The following is a 15,598-nucleotide window of genomic DNA, read 5'->3' on the forward strand; positions in this document are numbered from 1 at the left end:
ATTATTGAACTGGCTACCTCCACATATAACACCCTGCTCCATATTGTACAAAAATAAGATGGGAGCATCGCGTTAGTGCTTGATTCCAGACAGATCAACACAATCATAATCACTGAGACAGATCGCCCAAAAAAATTAGAGGAATTGATAAAAAACTTCCACGGTGCTAAGATAATTTCATCAACTGATTTACGGACTAGTTTCTGGCAAATAGAATTGGCCCCAGAATGTAGAAAATTTACAGCATTTATCATATTCGGTAGATGTTACCAGTTTAAACGATTGTCATTTGGTTTAAACATATCATCAGCAGCGTTTATTAGGGGATTTAATACTATACTCAGTCCTGAAATTTTACAAAATATTACTTGTTATGTTGATGATGTGATTATAGCAGAACCCTCTTGGGAACATCACAACGACACATTAAATCAGTTTTTACAGATCATGAAACAGCATGGGGTCACAATAAATATAACAAAATCCAAATTTGGAAGATGAGAAGTCAAATTTCTAGGACACATAATTTACGAGAAAGGGGTAATGCCCGACCCAGAAAAACTAACGGCAGTCAAAGAATTCTGTACTCTATATAATAAGAAAACTCTCAGAGGATTTCTAGGTCTCACCGGATTCTATAAAAAATGTATTTCGATCGACTATCTCGCAACACCACGCCTATGTGCATTGACTGGAAAAAACACGCCATGGGTATGGGATCAACAAGCCAATGAAGAATTTTTAAAAGTAAAAAACGCACTAACAACAGCACCGACTTTAGCACATCCTGATCTAACACAAAATTTTTGTATGGCCACTGATATCACGAAAACAGGTTTAGGAGTTGTTTTATTCCAAGAATACGACAGGCAGGGCTAAGATCATATAGAACAATAGCATTTGCCAGTCGGGTACTCACAAAAAGCGAGAAAAACTATTCAGTCACGGAGCTGGAAGCATTGGCCATTGTATGGGGCTTCCAACGTTTTTGATACTTCCTATTCGGGAGAAAAACAAAAGTATACACTGACCACAAGGCATTAGAATTTCTGTTATCCGCCAAACTAACTCATGGGAGGTTAGCCAGATGGATGTTAATACTACAAGAATTTGGCTTCACTATTACACACATACCAGGACCAGCGAATGTATTAGCAGATGCTTTATCACGATGTCCACAGGATGCATCCAATAACATAGGTTTGGAAGCAACAGAAGGCCAGTTTACAATGTACTGTTTGAAACAAGTACCTTTCGAAAACTACATTACGACAGCATTGAAAATCATAGGCAAAGAACAGGACAAGGATCCCGAAATACTAGGAATCAAACACAAGTGGAGAATTAAGGATTTTCCAGACATTCGACAGCACTATCTCGTAAAAAACAATGTTTTATTTTTTAGTCGAAAAGTTGCAACGAATGAATGGTTAATTTATATCCCAGATGAACTAATTAATAAGTACATATGGTATACACATTTAAGTAATGGCCATTTTGAACCAAAGAAATCCTTTTTAAAAATAAAACAAACAGGCCATTTTCCTAATATGGAAAGCCCAATTAGAACAGTATTAATCGAATGCAAATAATGTATGAGGGCTAAACACATCACTTTCCAAACCAAACCACCTATGTTTCCAATAATCCCTAAAAGATTAAAACAAATAGCTGCAACAGATTTGATGGGGCCCCTCCCACGCACAAAAAATGGATATATTTTCTCATATATTTTCATATTTGTCGTTTTGAAACTTACTTCTAAATATGTTACCTTGACACCATTAAAACGGGCAACTGGTCTCACTATAAGTAAAGCATTTAGACAAGATTTTCTCAGACAAGTAGGTCGAGTGGAACGAATAATTTCGGATAATGGCCAACAATACAAATCAGTGCAATGGCAGAACACGTTAAAACAACACAAAATAAAACCCATCTACACATCTAAGTACAAACCTAGTGTAAATCCAGCAGAACGATCTATGAAGGACATAGGCACTTTATGCTGGTTATATGCAGGCGAAAGACACAACACTTGGCATATATACCTTAAAGATTTTCCAGAAGTAATAAATGAAATGCCACATAGCATTTCTCTACTACCTCCAGTTACTGTACTTAAAAATATTGAAGCCCCAAACATAACCAGAGAAAATGTTAGATTTCCTATTGTACCACGTAGACAGCACAAACAAGTCATAGCGACAGCACTCTCCAACATCAGAAAGACAGCCATTAAAAGAAAAGAAAGAGGAGATAGAACAGCAATTAAAAGAACAATTTCAGTAGGCCAGAAAGTATTTGTAAAAACACACCATCTCTCCAGCAAACAGAAACACAAAAAACATAAGTTTTACGCTGCATACAAAGGACCTGTCATAATTAGCCGAATTGCACATGATAATGCTGTGGAACTAATGAACCCAAAACCAGGCAAAACCTTAGGACTTCACCATGTGAGCCATATCTAAAAGGTTGAAGATTAATTATATTGCTGGTAAATAATCAGCACAATATTTAAAGATTATGTTGCAGATAAGATCGTCAGGAGAAAGAGGAATGAAGAGAGAGGAAGGTGGGAGAAAGAAAGTAGTTTCAATAAAAACAAAAACAAAAATAACACCAATAGTACCACAGATTAAAGTGAAGGGATAAAGCGTAGATAGTTATACACCACGACACTACACAAAAATAAAAAACGAATTTGAGGTTCCTTGTATAAGTTAAGACTCAAAATATCTTACAATTGTAACATGGAAAGGGCGCCAAAATTTGTAAAGCTTTTTAAAAAGGCATAAAACAATGTAGGTACTAGACATATGTTGGATGAATATAAGTAAAACTTTTTGTAAGAACCATTGTAAAAACTCCAGCAAGTACGAGATGCAACGACCCACAAGTTGCAACGCGAGAAGTATCAAGAAAGGAAAGGACGTAATTAGCAAGACACGATTCCTACAAGCGAGAAGCGTAGGGAGAAGGGAAAGGACAGCGAGACCAACAGAAGGCCCTTGTATTGGGCAATAAATCTGCCCACTAAGCGGAACCCTGCTGGGACAGAACAGAGAACCACACAGTGGCGGAACCATGCAGAGACACGACAGGACACCGAATGCCAGAAGGGTCTCAGAATGCCCCGACTCAGCGAGCGAGCAAAAACCGGCCCGACGAGAAGACGGCTAGGGCAAGCCACCACTGGCAAAAAATATGTGTAAAAGTCACACTACCACTATTAAACAGTATTCTGATGCACGAAACTGAAGAAAACGTCCACAAAGTAGAAATGACATGCCCAAATCATTTATCAAACTGTTAATAGGAGGAGAACTTCAAAGCGACTAGTTATGAATAAATATTTCGATATCCTGCCCAGAGAAGAACCAAGAATCAAGTAAGAAGCAGAGAAAAAGCAGGAAGAACAGAAATAGAAGTTTCACAAGATTGAGACCAAGAAAGAAGATGGGTGAAGAATAGACGACATACCTTCCCAAATCCCTATCCTATTGTAAACTAGTCTTCTGCAAAGTATTACAACGAAAAACGACCGCTTTCAGCGACACATAACGATGACTTTCACACATACAAAGCCAGTAAACCACAAGATTCTGCACTCACAGCTCCATTCCATTATGGGACCTCCACAACAGCAACACACACTTGCAAAGCCAACAAGGAAAGACGAACGAAGCTGTACATCAAATACTTGCCCACATCCATCTCGCTCAAGTCCACCACCTTCGTGCAAAAACATTCGCCAACCTCATGCTTAAACATTCATAGGATTGTGTGAGTGTGTGAAATCAAATTATGTGATGTAGGAATTGTGCAAAAGAAACGTGTGAAAAACTAAATAAGTTAAGCACACCAGACAGTTAATAAATTACAAAATAACAGTCATTGACTATGGACTTAAGTAAAAAATAGACTATCGATTAAAATAAGTTATTAGTTCTGAAATGGACAGTATGTAAAGAACAAAAGTAAGGCATAATAAACACCAAAACTATATGCCACTTATTTTCTCCTCATAAAAATAAAATAATAACTGTATTTTACTTATTTTCTCATTATAAAAACAAAGAATAAAAAATTATCTTGTTCGATGTTTTCCCCTGTTTTTAACATTTGTACCATTTGTTAGGATAACATCTCAATACTTGTGTATGTATATTTCTTTGTCAAAGCAATTCTTGGAAATAATTCTTATTTGTTAGTGTAACAATGATCATACGAGTGTCTAAAAACAAAAACAATTTTCATGTACATGATATTTAGAAAATATGTTAGGAATAGATTTTACTTAATTACTACATTTATAAAAACAATATTTCTAAGAAAACCGATGTGAAATACTCCTCACTTTCGATAACAAACTTCTTAAAAACAAACTTCACAATTAAATAAAGAAAGAAAACAATTAAAAAATTATAATTATAATAGAATAAAAATATTCTTCCCTTGTCAGTATAAACATACTTTTGATAATAATGTGGAACAATTCAAAAATATAAATTAGTAAAACAAACTAGCATAGAACAGAATAATGTGGCTGAACAGTAGGCAACAAAATTTAGATAACGGAATAATTTTTGACTGACTTGGACAACGATTCAATCATTGCCTAACTTCAGTGCCAATATTAAGTTCGAAAGGTGGTGATATGTAAGGTGTCAGGCAAATCCAACACCTTCCATGAGAACCCAGACATGATAAGCAAATCCAGTAGTATGTCACATAGCTCCGAATAAATTGTGACATTAAATTAACCAAAGTAATACGAGTAACGAGTGAGCAAATGGAATACCACAGACTAATACAAGAATGCCTAAATGCATGTCATACCTTCCCATTGTAAGACAGACGCAGTTCCGAGGGGAGAAACAAGAACAGAAGCCGAGAGCACAACCGTGTTAAGCTGGAAGGCCCTACGATACGGGACGGACACCCACATCGCCAGTTAACCGCTAGGACCACCCCCAGCCCATGTTAAAAGCTAGAGCCCTCCAGAAAAACAGTATAGATCTTACGATAACAAAAAAAGGGTCACCCCAGCCCACAAGTTTTAGCTTGAGACTTTTTCGCGTCTCTGCTACGTCAGGACCACCCCCCTGCCTGTGTTAAAAGAGAGGGCCCTCCTGAAGAACAGTATAGATCTTACGATAACACTAAAAGGACCACACCAGCTGGAAGTTTTAGCGTGAGACTTTTTCACGTCTCTGTTACGTTGCAAACTTTAAAAACATTGCCCCACCACGAAAAGTATAACGTTTCTCATTGGATGGACAGAATTTTTGCAGGTGGAGCTTAAGTTTAACATTGAGACCCTGATTGGTCAGAAGAAAACACAGCCAGATAGTTTTTTTTAAACCAACTTCGGTAAACTGTGGTATGGAGAAGTTAGGAGAGAGTTGCTTCCGAGACGGCGAGGTGAGCGGAGTTGTACTGTCCGCTGCCCCCTGACGAACACCAATGAGGTAATGAACGCATGCGATGCCGCTTAACAGTGCATAAAGCTTCACTCAGAACTGCAGAAGTCTCATCTGTTACACCCCCTTTTTGCGTAATACTAGCGTCGATCGTCAATTAAAGCTCATGGTGTTCACGTTAGCCACTTGAAGTAAAAATCTGCAACGCGATGATTTTTCTCTTATATAGTTATTGAGAAGCCACATCAGTCACTGTAATTTACGACAAGTTAGATAAGTAATTAAAGATAATTGAGGGTCACTGTAGACCATTTTGATAGTTTTCTCTTTTGTGAAACTTAATTTAAACCTAGATTATAGATGTAATACGCCATAGGTCATCCTTCGATCCATTGTACAACTTGGAAACCCATTCAGGGAATATTCGTTCACATTTTTGTTGAACGCAGTTGGTTTTTACCATCCTGTATTAAGACATTTCCTTTTATCAATAGTGCAATTTATAAACAATGTTTTGTGTGTAGAATAAAATTTCCAATGGTAAATCTTAACTGCTTTTTCAACGTTATTTTAGCAGCTAACTAAAAATAGGAATACCTTGAACCGCTTCCACTAAATTTAGTTACTATTAAGATTCTTTTACAGGGAATGCAGTGGAGCTGACGCTGAAATCATTAAGTATTTGGTTATATCATCGCTAGTCTCACTGAACTCTTCTGAACTCTACATGTCATGTGTGGTCTCACGGCTCCTTACCAGCAACAGGCCCCAGGTTCAAACTAGGCAATTCCCTAAGAAACACGCTCAGAGCGTCGTTGTGCGAAAGTGGTGGGGAGACACGATAAAGAACAAACAGACACCACTCAGAATGTTAGAGGGGTAGGGAAGTTGGTGAGAGAAGTGACATTGAGAGAGGGAATGGGAGGGGAAATGGGGGAGGTGGGAGGAATGGGGTTGGAGACATCAACAATGCGAAATGTATATGTAAATTGATGGAGGGAGGACGAATGTGAGGGAAAGGGAAGGGATTACAGATGTCAGCTGCATTGGGACATTACGCAGATTCAACAGCGACGAGTGAAAATACGTACTTGACTAGGATTCCAGCCTGGGAGCTCCTGCTTACTAGGGAGGTGCGATAACCACCGCGCCATCCAGGGCACAGTGTTACTGCTACTGCGTGGACTATCTTGACACGCCACATTTCCGACAAAAATTCCAACTGAAGATCACCTATATACAGTCCCTTAGCATTTCCTCCACACTCGCTACTCTGCGATGACGGTTCTGCACTACCCTGGATGACCGTCGTCGGCGAGTATGGTGCCAAAAAGGGGAGAGGTCCAATTATTCTATTACTTTGGAGATGTACAACGGTTTTACCCTGGCGTCTTGGTGTGGGGACCAATGAGGTATGGCCTCAGACACGATAGGTAGGGACTTTGGGAAATCTGAAGGCACAACGGTTTGTCACTTTGTCACTTATATCTTGGGTCCTAATGTGTTACCGTTAATACAACAATATCGTAGTGCCATTTTTAACAGGACAATATTGGTCCACATATGGCAAGTGGCCCTTTTTATTTTTTATTTTTTTATTTCTTTAATCATCAGTTTTCTGACTGGTCTGATGCGGCCTGTCACGAATTCCTCTCCTGTGCCAAACTTTTCATCTCTAACGTGCTAACCTCTTCATTTCAGAACAGCGCTTGCAAGCTACCTGATCATTTATATGGTGTATGTTTTCCAATCTCTATCTTCCTCTATAGTTCCAGCTAGTACCATGGAAGTTATTCCCTGATGTCATAACAGATGTCCTACCACATTGCCCCTTCTCGTCAGTGTTTTCCACATCTGCTTTACCTCTTAAAGTCACCGAAGAACAACTTCCATCCATATCTTATCAGTCCACCAAACTTTCAACATTCATCGTAGCACCATAACTCAAATGCTTAGATTCCCTTCTGTTTCGGTTTTCCTACAGTCCATGTTTCACTACACTCCAAAGTTGTGCTCCAAACGTATATTCACGGAAAATTTCTCCTCATATTAAAGCCTGTTTTATACAAGCAGACTTCTTTTGGCAAGCAATTTTCTTTTTGCCATTGCTAGTCTGCTTTTGATGTCCTCCTTGCTTCATCCGTCATTGGTTATTTTGCTTCCTAGGTAGCAGAATTCCTGAACTTCATCTACCTCGTGACCATCAGTCCTGATGTTAAGTTTCTCGCTGTTCACATTTCTGCTACTTCTCATTACTTTCGTCTTTCTTCGATTTTCTCTCGATCCATATTCTGTACTCATTCGATTGTTCACTCCGTTCAGAACATCATGTAATTCTTCTTCGCTGTCACTCAAAATAGCGATATCATCAGCGAATCGTGATATTCTTTAACAATGAATTTTAATTCCAATCCTGAACCTTTCTTTCATTTCCGCCATTCCTTCTTCGATGTACAGACTGAACAGTAGAGGCGAAAGGCTACATCTATGTCTTACACCCTTTTCAGTCCGAGCATTAACCGTCTCTCCCTGTAGCTTACCAATATTTTTCTCAGAATTGCAGGCACCTTGCACCATTTGATACTGTAGAACGCTTTTCCAGAACGACAAATCCTATAAACGTTTATTGATTATTCTTTAGTCTTGCTTCAGAATTGCCTCTCTGATGCATTTAACTTTTCCAAAACCAAAGTGATTGTGAACTAACACATCCTCAATGTTCTTTTCCCATTTGCACATTATTCTTATCGGCAACTTGGATACGTGAGCTCTATCCTGATCGTGGGATAATTCTCGTACTTGTCAGCTCTTGTAGTCTTCGGAATTGTGTAAATGACATTTTTGCGAAAATCACATGGTATATCGCGAAACTCATAAATTCTATAGATAAACGGGAATAGTCGTTTCACTGCCACTTTCGCCAACGATTTTACAAATTCTGATTGAATATTAACCATCCCTTTAGCCTTATTTGATTTTAAATCTTCCAAAATTCTTTCAAATTCTGATTTTAGTGCTTGGTCCATTATCACTTCTATATGAGTCCTGTTTCTTCCTCTATTACATAAGAGAACTCTTTCTCCTGAAAAGGCCTTCAATGTGCTCTTTCCACTTATCTGCTTGTCCTTTGCATTTAACCGTGGATTTCTCACTGCGCTCTTAAAGTTACCAACCTTGCTTTTAATTTCACTGATGGTTGTTTTGACTGTTCTATATGCTGAGTCAGTCCTTCCGACAAACACCTCTTTATCCATTTCTTTACATTTTCCATGTAGCCGTTTCGCCATACCTTCCCTGCACTTACATTTTATTTCGTTCCTCAGCGACTTATATTTCTGTATTCATAAATTTCTCTGAACATTTTTGAACTTCTTTCTTTCATTCATAAACTGAAGTATTCCTTCTGTTCCACGGTTTCTATGCAGTTACTTTCGTTGCCCCTACCCTTTTTTTAACTTCAGTGGCTGCGCTTTTTAGAGATGTCCATTCCTCTTCAACTGAAATGCTTGCTGAGACATTTTTTTGCAGTATCTATCGACGCAAAGAACTTCAAGCGTATGTCTTCATTTATTAATACTTCTGTATCCCACTTCTGTGCGCACTGGTTCTTACTGAGTAACCACTACTAAATTGTGATCTGAATATACATCTGCAACTCTGTACGCCTTAGAATCCAGTATCTGATTTCGGGATCACTGCCTGACCATGATGTAATATAACTGATATCTCCCCATATCTCTCCGCCTTTCCCAAGTATACCTCCTCCTACTGTGATTACTGAACAGTGTATTCGCTAGTACTAGCTGAAATTTATTGCAGAACTTAGTCTTTCTCCTCTCTCACTTCTATTACGAAGCTTATATTCTCACATAACCTTTTCTTCTGCTCCTCCCCTACAACCGCATTTCACTTCCTCATGACTATCAGATTTTCATCTTCCTTTACGTACTGAATTTTCCGTTCAATATCTTTGAACTGTGTATGTGAAGCTGATGTACTGCCTTGACCAGTTACAATGCCAGATATATGTAGAACGACCTAGGACGTCGTCTGCATCCTAGTGCCATTATCCTGGAGTTCAAATCCAGGTACAATAGTTGTTCGCCACTTTGCTGTAGGGGAGGACGCGACGGCTTTACAATAATGCATGCATCCAGGTCTGACGGTTTGCAGTATCATATTACTAAGTAGGCTCATCCTGCCAATACGTTTTTAAATTTGGCAATAGCATCACCTCTTGAAGTTCCATTTCTTTCAGTCCTTCCCTTTTGTTAGTTCCTATTTTTTTTCTGTCAGGTAGTGTCTTTGTGGAGGGGACATGGGGGTTGTGTTGTAATCGTTTGTTTTGTAATGTAGTAAACTTTTCTTTTAGTCTGGTATCCAGAAAGAATCAGTCAGTGTTTCTTGCGTTCGACATGCAATAGCTTGCATACAAATGAAAAACTCCTTGCGCTCACTTTCCAAGTGACTCGATGATATACAGGTCATGAAAGAGTGTTCAGTGTCTAGGTCCATCCGAGACATAAATGTCTACATCTAGAATTGTAGCCGAGATTTAATTTCCAGGCTTAAAAGAGGACTTGGAGTGTAGTTCCAGGAAATCGCTGCACCATGTAGTACTATAGGCCGACGTGAGAGTAGATCCCCTCACAGATCTGTGAACAAACTCAAAATGATATTTACAAAAGGACGGTGGTTCTGCGACTGACTTACTCAGGTATCGTTGTTCGACATCTGTACTCCAACTGGCTGTTGCTGTCTATGCGAACTGGAGACGCTGAACCTCAAGTGTTCTTTATTATGATGAAGCGTGACTGTAGTACTCGTTAAGTCGCACAGAGCAGTCTTCGTTGGAATTATGAAACCTCTCATCAATCACCTCAAGAACCTCCGCATGTCTTAAAAACTGGACGGCAGTCTGTGATTGGTGCAACAGTAATTATTGGACCCATCTTAATCTAACAAACCACATCTCATGATAAGTTTGTGAAGAAGTTTGGCCAGTGAAAGAGCTCACTCCGCCGATGACAGTCTTACGAGGTGTTTCTGATAATATAATTGTTGACTGGTCTCCTCGGTACCCAGACATAAAATCAAGTGATATTAATCTTTGGGAGACACTGAAAGATAAAACACATGCATATGAACCTCGCCCATTTGAAGAATTGACATATAGGGGTCTGCTTATGGTTTCCAGAATTTCGGCAGTTTCATTTCGACGAGTGATTGGCAATGTGTCCAAAAGGAGTCAGGATTCTCTTGCAGCAGAGAGTCACTATTCTGACTTCTTGCTGTAATTAATCAAATTTATTTCCGTCGCACTCCGTCTTAGCTTACGGAAAAACTATAGCCATGCGTTGCACCGACAAGAAGGAGCTCCCGAGGGAACAGCTGCTGTTTACCTCGTGCGAATCGCCAGCATGCATTTGCTGTGTACGTGAGACGCCCTGTATAATAAAACAGCTGCACTAAAAGCTCATGTACATCCCATCGAAAATCACTAAGCCTACCTGGACCCTGTTGTCGGGTGCTTAGTGTTGCCACAGTAGTAGTCGTATGACATAATGGTGATTTGTTGTCAGCACTGATAATGGAATGAACCCAACTGGAAATGTTGGCACATAAAAGCTACTAGTTAATAAAATCATAGGAAAAAGCTCTTGTAGGATACGATAACGATGAGTGAAGAAACTCTTACCGATTTTTCCATATTTCTTTCTAAAACTGTGACGACATTAGCGTTCACGAGTTTACGTTTATTACAGTATTTTGCGTACTTCATTTAACATGAAAAGTAGTAAACTTCCATCTGGATTATTGTGATTATCTTGTGCTTGCGAAGTTGCAATTTTCGTCATGATCACAGGTTACTGTACAGTTCGGAGTTACCGGTTTCGGGATACTGCCATCACCAGACCATTAGGAATAGTCTGATACAAGTATCAATGTCATATAATTTGCACGCACAGATACATGGTCGAGTGGTGATGTATCTGCGTGTATAAATTGTGTAAGGCGGATACTTGTTCGAGAGTATTCCTAATGATCTGGTAATGGCAGTCAGTCGAAACCAGTTATTGTGACTTGTGCAGTACTGTGCGATGAAGACAGACATTTACGAAAAAGCTGCCAAACATGATCGCGGTCTCGTTTGTAGTCATTATGTCTTCAGGTTATACATTACTGATACAAATAAGTAATACTGAAGAAAGTATCCGCCAAAGCAATGTTAACAGTGGCCAACTTTAGATGGTTTTACACTGTAGTAACAAGTGCTGCTCTGAGATGAAGGAGTTGGTACAAGAGAGGAATTCGTGTCGAGCCGCATCAAACCAGCTAGAAGACCAATTACTCAGAAAAGGAAAATAAAATAAAAACTAAAAATGTGTATAGGACCTGAAAGAGGGTGAAGTCTTTGCACGCTCAACATGGTTGTATCTATACGATGTGCTACATGTACGTTCACGTATGTTCCCTGCGCTAACGGCTTGCTTGATCACTGAGTAGGAGCCGTACAAACTGCTTCCAAAACTATACATTTATTGAAGACATAATGAATATTCAACAAGGACCTGTGGGTGTTTCGACTTTCAACTCTTGCCAATAACTCGTGTTCAATTATATTTGTATTTCGTTGATTACTGTAACTACAACTCGAACTGGTGATAAGCGCTTCGACAGCGTATAGAGTTGTATGCCAGCTGTCTTCGAAGAGAGGATGAAAAGTGATTTATCCTCGTATACCTGTGATCGCAAACACTATCTGAAATTATTCGTACTGGTAACAAACATAGGTGCTGATGTTCAGTGGAGTACAGTTATTAAATATTTCATACAATGGCGTAGCTTTACCAATCCATCATGCACCTGGCAGTAGTACAAGAAAGACTGCCACACTGTTAGTAGTCTTATTGTAATGAGATGTTATGGGAGATGGCAGTTATCACGCTACAAAATGAAACATATCGTAATGTTAATGTAGTAATTAATTCAACAACTAAAATCTGCTTATTCATTCCCGCAGCTGTTTACAGCAAAGCTCAATAGTGCGACATCAAGTTCATCCCTATTGGTGACAGATAAAGAATGAGTATTGTAACGTTAAGAAAAGGGAAGGCTGGTCAGAGAGCTGACTATATTGAGAGGCGCACTACAGCGCTACGCGGACCTTGCTTAAAATGTGACAGATACACGAAACGAAAAGCAATACTGTTGTGTGGAGTACACAGAACGAAGGGAGGCACAACATAAAATTGGACATGACCAAAATACAGCACGAAACAAACGCGCGGTCGCTTTACAACGTCATCACTCGTAAACAACCAGCTGGCACTGCTGACGTTATCTTCTGGCTCGGTTACTCGTATGTGGCCGCTGAATAGCGCCGAATCACGCGAGCTTTCAACAGCGGTAATATGGGTCTCATGCTCAGAGTAGGGCGGTAGAAGCGATAAGTGTACTGATTTCTATCATACGTGAAATGCACAGTCCTCTTCCCTCCCTGTACAGGTATCAATTTCCTCTTGTTTTGGTTATCACTTAATAACACCGTACTGCATCAAACATACAGGGGTTGGACAAATGTATGGAAACAACACGAGAAAATGCTAGCCAAGCATGCAGGACTCGCTGTTGCACTTAACGTCAACTGTGCAGTGTTCTCAATACGTTGTGTCACACGTGATCAGAATAGTCGTCAGCGCATTATGTGGCAACCTAGTGAATCTGAACGTGGCCAGATTGTTGGTGCTCGTACGATGGGTAGCTTGGAAACCAAGGAAAGACTAAGAAAGTGACACCGAATGGAATATTTATAACGCAACAGGAAAAGCGGAAAACATCAACCGTTACGTCAAAACGTGAGTGAACGTGCATTTTGAGCTATCGTGCGAACGGTCGTTGCAGAGGACTGTGGTGAAAAATAAGAGGGCGACAGCTGCAATTCCCTGTAACACGATAACGTGGTGCCGAACCATAAACCGGAACTTTGGAGCAATGGAAGAATGACATTTGGCTGGATGAGTCTTGTAGCACAGTATTTGAAACCTCTGGCCGACTTTGCATCCGAAGAGTGAAACAAGACGGAGGTTCGGTGATAATTTGGGCAGCTATATCGTCGCATTCCATGGGCCCCACGATTACTCTGTAACGCTGCATTACTGGAAAGGACCAATATGGCTTATCATGTCCATCCCTTGGTACAGTGTTTGCTCCTCAACAGCGATAATGTGTTTCAAGACAACAAGCCGCCTATTCAACCAGCTCGCTTCGTCCAGGACTGGTTTTGTGACATCGAGGACGAAATGTCGTATTTCCACTGGCCAGTGTACCTCAGTATTACTGAACCTTTATCGTCTACTTTGAACAAAAGGGTGAGTGATCGCTATCCACTTCCAACATCATTACCAGGAACTGCTACTTTTTTGCAGGAAGCGAGACGAGTGGAAGATGTTTCGAATGCCATCGGTTTTCATATAACGTATTAGGCATGGTAATGTGTTGTGTATTTCGAGTTTTCATGTATCAAGTGCAGGTTAATGTGGTGTGTTATACTATTTTACGATCTTTGAATACTTGTTTATAACTACAGGAGGTTATCTCTTCACAATTTCTCGCCCGGTTAGCCGTGCGGCCCAACGCACTGCTTTGCGGGAGGGGAGCCGTGCCGGTCCCCGGCACGAATGTGCCCGGCTTATAAGTGTCGAGGTCCGTTGTGCCGGCCAGTCTGTGGATGGTTACCCGGCCGCTGTGGCGGGGTGGTTCTAGGTGCTTCAGTCCGGAACCGCACGGCCACTGCGGTCGCAGATTCCAATCCTGCCTCGGGCATGGATGTGTATGATGTCCTTAGATTAGTTAGGTTTAAGTAGTTCCAAGTCTACGGGACTGATGACCTCAGATATTAAGTCCGATAGCGCGTAGAACATTTTCATTTTCTTTATAACGACGGGTCCTAGTTTTTGTATACTGACTGAAGACAGAACAGAAACTTTATTTCGACTGAGAGAAGATGGAACAGAGACGTTACATCGACGTCCTCAGGGAAATATGGTAAGCACAACCCATTAAAATAGATTAGAATATTTGGTTCATGGTCTCTAGCAAGAAAAGACTTCAAGACAAAAATAGAAATCTACTCCCCAGATATATCAAAAAGGACAATGAACTATTGAATCCGTTGGTCTACCCTAATTATAAAACAGGCCAGGCTCTTGCCTTGTAAGCACTTTCTCACTCCTCATCACGTAAAATGTGACCACTGTACCAGGAGAAGCGAATAATTCAGACAAATGCCTGAAAGGAGCATGGGTGAATGGGGACGTATTACTACGTAAAACGAAATGTCTCTCTTCGTTATACATATCTGAAGTAACTGCTATTTTTATGTTGGAGAGTATAAACAAAAATAGAAACTTCCCATTTGCACCATCGCGAAACCAATGCCCCAAGCCCTTCCTGAGCTGAAGGTTTAGTCAGACCGTATATAATCGTATACATCCATTACCAACACGGCAATAAAGCGATATGAATCACCTATGGAGCAGGTTTAGTCTGCTGTCTGGACATATATTCTCAGAATAAGATATGTTACACAAAAAGTACTGAAACTGCTTGTGTCCATTTAGATTATCATAATTTTGCCCAGTTAACACACATATTGAGTGGACTCACAACGCAGGCTGATCGAAATGGTTCTAGTAGATCATCGCTATAATGCTGATACTGTTCGTACGGAGCTTAACATGTCTACACTCAAAACAATGTCAGTGATCATGGGGCTATTACAGCAACAATGATTACCATTGTACGCGGTATGACAATAACAAGGAGGAAAATTAAATGTTGTAAAAATCAAAAAATAGATGCAATACTGTCATATCAAAGGACAATTCGAAACGTTTTACGCTCGACTTGAACGTATTGAAGATTAGACACTGAATGGATATGCACCTTATACGTTCATGATGAGACACACACTTTCATGGTTTACTATCTTTGTAAAGTAATTTTACAGCAACAGCGACTTATCCGTGACTGCTGTGACGTAAAATATAGAGTTGCTCAAAGAGAGGTCCTAAATAAAAAGCGATGGATGTCAGAAGGGCAAACCGTGAACCCTTCAGCGATTATGGTGGCAAAATTTAATGTAAAGACCCCGACAAAAGTGGAAG

The sequence above is a fragment of the Schistocerca piceifrons genome, chromosome 1 (assembly GCF_021461385.2).
Source record: "Schistocerca piceifrons isolate TAMUIC-IGC-003096 chromosome 1, iqSchPice1.1, whole genome shotgun sequence".
NCBI classification, from domain to species: Eukaryota; Metazoa; Arthropoda; class Insecta; order Orthoptera; family Acrididae; genus Schistocerca; species Schistocerca piceifrons.